Below are 5,233 nucleotides of genomic sequence, written 5' to 3' on the forward strand. Positions count from 1 at the left end.
GAGAGAGAGAGAGAGAGAACATTTGTATAAACATACCTAAACTGATATTTTTAGAGATCAGAAGACAAAATGTGGGAGGAAAAGAAATTCTGAGTATTGTACTCAGATTCTCAAGATTATCAGGCAAGCATCTTTAACTCTTGAACCTTCTTGATGAAACTCATTGTTTCTTCTTTAAGCCATCTTACAGAGAATGCTATGATTAGGTTACTCTGAAACACTAAAGCCTAATAAATAAAAACTCAGGGATAGAAATTGGGGTTTAACCTGAAGACCAGAAAAGCAAAGCAGCCAGCTACTAGCTCTTACCTCAAACTCAGTCCAAAAATGGCGATCCTGCTTCCAGCAATCTCAGAATGAGACTGTGCCTGTCAGCTGTCTCCTCCCATTTTATAAACCTTTCTAGGGTGGGATTAAAGGCATGCACCACTGGGATAAAAGGCATATACCTCCCAGTTTCTATGGCAACTACTGTGGCTACTGGGATTGAAGGTGTGTGTTACCACTGCCTGGTCTGTAAGGTTTACCAGTGCAACTCTTTTACTCTCTGATCTTCAGGCAAGCTACAAAATACAGATGAAATGCCACTAGAAAGCACAGTGAGATTACAGAAAAATACTGAATATTTATTCTGTATTAATTTTTTCATTTCATTTTATTTTAATTTTTAGCATGACTTTTTTTCTATAACTTATTTCTTTATATTATTATTCTAAGGATAACTCTAACAGTCCTCGCTGTCCTGGAACTCACTCTGTAGACCAGGCTAGCCTCTAACTCATAGATTCACCTATCTCTGTTTCCCAAGTACTGAGATTAAAGGCATGTGCTATCACCACCTGGCTATATTTCAAAATTCTTACCAGAAGTGGATTCACTAGAATAGTCTGTAAATGTGGCATATATGGTATCATGGAATATCCAGCAGAAACAAAAACAATGGAATTCATCACTGTTGCATTTTGACATTTCCTGCTCTGTTTGAAAATCATAACTTTAGACTTTGAAATTGGAGCTATTTTTTCAAAAAGTGTAGATAACCTGTTTTAATATTTTTTATACTAATTTTGTACTTTGATTTTTAAACACTATTATTTTTTGAAAACTCATATGTGAATACAAATGTATTTTCATCATATTTATCCCTATTTCTCTCTCTAAGTCTTCCCAGCTTCATTCCCTACTTCTCTCCTTTTTCACTTTAAAAAAAAATATAATTTACTCAGTCCAATTCTTGATACTCATATATACATGAATGTGGGGTTACATTGTGAGTCAGTCTTCCCAGCTTCATTCCCTATTTCTCTCCTTTTTCACTTTAAAAAATATAATTTACTCAGTCCAATTCTTGATATTCATATATTCATGAATGTGGGGTTACATTGTGAGTCAAGATTGTGGTTGACCAACAAGAGATAATACCTTTAATAAAGACTGAAGGCTCCTCCCTGAGAAGCTATCAGCTCTCAATAGCTCCTAAGCTAGGAGTATGGACTCAGGAACCTCTGCCTCTCCTTGGTGCAATGTTGAATGATTTGATGTTTTTTGGATCTGTTACATATGCACCAACACATTCTTGTAGTTTATGAATGCACACATCCTGTAAAGTCCAGAACACATTGATTTTTCTAGACCTCCTTGACTTCTGACTTTTACAACATTTCTGCTCCTACTTCTGCAAAGTCTCTGAGACTTGTTGGGAAAAGTGTATGATATAGAGATCCATTTTGGACCCAAGTACTCCATAGATATTTATTCTATAGCCTACTATGGAGACACATACTCAGCCATTCTCACTGCTACTCTATTCATAATGACTAAGAAACAGGAAAAGCCTAGGTGTTTTCCAGTTGATGAAGAGATAAGTAGATTAAAATGAAATTATAAAACGTATAGACAAATGAATGTAAATGAATTATTTTCCACATTATTTGTAATTTTCATATGTGTGCATATATGTACACCATGTATGTTCAATACCCAGGCAGGACAGCAAAAGATGTTAGACTCCCTATAGTTGCAAATGATTGTCAGCTACCACGTAAGGACTGGAAATGGAAATTTGTCCTCAGGAGGATTTGCTAGGTATTGACAGAGACATTTGTTTCTTGGATGTCCAAAACCAAAATAATCACATAAAACTATATTAATTACACCACTGTTTGGCTAATGACTCAACTGTAATTTTAGCTAGCTTTTATATCTTAAATTAACCCATTTTTATTAATCTGTGTATTGACACAATGCTGTAACTTACTGAGTAGAGTTTTGGATGTCTGTCTCCTGTAGCAGCTACATGGCATCTCCTTGACATGACCCACTTTCTCTCTATGTCTCTGTTCAGATTTCCTGCCTGGCTTTGTTCTGCTAAGTCATTGGCTGAAACAGCTTTATTCATTAGCCAATGGTAATAAACTTATTCACAGCATACAGAGGGGAATCCCACATCAACTAGGGCTCTCAACTACTGAGCCCTCTCTCTGGGCCCTTGGAATATTTTTTTTTTTAAATCAAACTCCAAAGTTAAACTTCAGGACGAGGAAACTGCAAATTTTCATATAGTTGTAATGATGATTAATCATTGCAATTGTCATTTTGCTTCCTATCAACCAAATAAAAAAGAAAATATTTTAATACACATTGAAGTATTACACTAAAAACCATATAGATATTGAGATATTTTATATGTTCATATATATGTGCATATGTATTCATGGAGATTATTTAATCCTCATTTTATAGGTGAAGTCAATGACTTTAGAAAAATAACTGAATTTCTAGGTGGAACTACAAGGTCTCTCCCACTTCACAGCTCACAGTTCTCCTACTCTCACACAGTTCACATCACCAGAAATGAAGAATATAATCATTTCACAGAGATAAAGGCTTCTGACATCAAATTATAAAAGTTAATTTACTGTGTGACTTTGTACAAAGGAGTCATTTAGCAATATGATGAAAAGTGTCCTTCATAACACATTTACAATAAATGCAGAGAGGATATTCATAGAACTGTTTATAATGACCTCTGAGAACCGTTTAAAGGATAACATTAAAGTGCTAGTGAGTGAAACTGATTAAGCATATAGTAAGGTAATATGATCTTATGGAACAGTAGCCTAAGGTGATTCAAGAATAAAAGTGAGAGTATTTGAATCAACCTTCTAAATGCTATTATATTGAATTAACAATGGTCTTGATAGAAGAAGAATTCATTTGTACATTCAATCAGCAAATGCATTTGTACAAGTAATATGCCAGCACTGTGCAAGATATTGGGATCCAAATATATGTGCATGTGTTTGGTGTTTATATGCATGTTGAAATTTATTTCTAGTTAATAAATATGCCAAGCCAATTTTTGAAGGAAGGAAAATGAATTACTATAACGAAATTGTGTATGTTATACAAAAGAAGATGTACTTAAAGCTATAGTCAAGTAAATTGTCATACCTTGAGATAGCTTATTAAAAAGGTGGGTAACTTCAACAAGTATACAAGGAAGAAAGAATACACAGATAGAATCACTTAGTTAAATTGTTGGGAGAAATCTGAAATATTGGAGGTCTATCTTCATACTTTATATCATCTATGATTTTCCAATCATTTAATTATATGCCACTCTAACAGAAAAAAAATTAACATGTTCAGTGGTAAAATGAGACAGAAAGGAGGTTCACTGAGTTTTGTAAGAGTTCATGGTTTTTCATCTACAGTAGCATAACAACTGGTAACTTTCTATCTTACTGATTTTGGCAAGCTTGAGTTATATTTCCATTCTGATGAAACTACATTCTATTTGTTCATTAAACATAAAGAAGAAAAAAACAGCTTACAAACCACAATCCCAGTGAACTTAGACAACAATGAGGACACTAAGAGAGACTTACATAGATCTAATTTACATGAGAAGTAGAAAAAGACAGGATCTCCTGAGTAAATTGGGAGCATGGAGACCTTGGGGGAGGCTTGAAGGGGGGAGGGGAGAGGCACAGATGGGAGCAGAGAAAAATATAGATCTCAATAAAAAAAGAAACTTGGTGGCAGTAACTTAAGAAGAAAACAGGTATCACCTAAGATATTTTAATGTATTTGATCAAATGTTCCCTTTATAATCCTGAATTCTTATATTATGTACATAGCTTTGGTTGAGAAAATGATCAAAACATGTTCTGTAAATATAGAGAAACTTTGTGAAGTCATTTAGAAAGCAGTAATTCACTACCACATTTTATCTTATGATGTATCAGCTGCCAAATACACCACATTCTTTAAAGTATCTATTCTTCAAGAAATAAGTTTGAATTTAACATCTGAGTTTTAGGAGACTATTTTCAATATCAATGGTATTAGCATAATAATAAACTGCAATTAATTATACATTTCAAAGTAACTAGATAAAAATTTCAAAGTTCCCCAAATTTGGAAATTATAATATTCAAGAAGATTAAATTACTCTGATTTTATAATCATACATTGAATACATATCTGTTATATTATACTTTACACATACACACATACAGAGGCATGATTACAATACTGTACACTCTAAATAATTATAAACATTACACTTCAATTGTTTTAGAAATTTATTTCAGGGAATTGCTGTTAAATCTTATGATAATTATGTCCATTTTAGTTAGGCGTTGAATGACTAAGTTTCTATTTAAAACCATAGCACCCTGTCTTTCTTGGTGCTTGTCATGGAAGTTATGATAACAGCACAAAGCTGAAAATGGTCTTTTAGCTTCGTTTTCTAATATCTGCACAGCTGAAAGAGAAAACATCTGTGCTTGACAATACTGTATTTTGTTCCTGATCTATTTGTATATGCTTTCTGGAGCTGTCTATCACATCATTAAGTCTTGAGATTCATAGAAATAAACTATTTCAGATTGTATTTTTAGTGTTTCCAAACAGAATTGTGACTCAAGTAAGTGGAGAATAAACAATTTGAAAACATAGAATGTCAGGTAGCAAAAGATTGTACTTTCAAGTTCTACTAAATAAGGACATGGTTGATCACAAGGCATGAAAGACTAAAATACATCAATAAAAGTTTCAAGGTCTCTGAACAGTCACTCAACAAATACTGATTTCTTACTTCTAAGATAGGCTAGACACTGGGAAAAACAATAAGTCAAATGAATTCCTCCTCTCCTGCTCCCAGGCAGTGATCTAGTCACCAATAATTATACAATGAGCGATACATATTCACATAAAATCTTTTTTT

This window comes from Microtus ochrogaster, chromosome X, assembly GCF_000317375.1.
Source record: "Microtus ochrogaster isolate Prairie Vole_2 chromosome X, MicOch1.0, whole genome shotgun sequence".
Lineage (NCBI taxonomy): Eukaryota > Metazoa > Chordata > Mammalia > Rodentia > Cricetidae > Microtus > Microtus ochrogaster.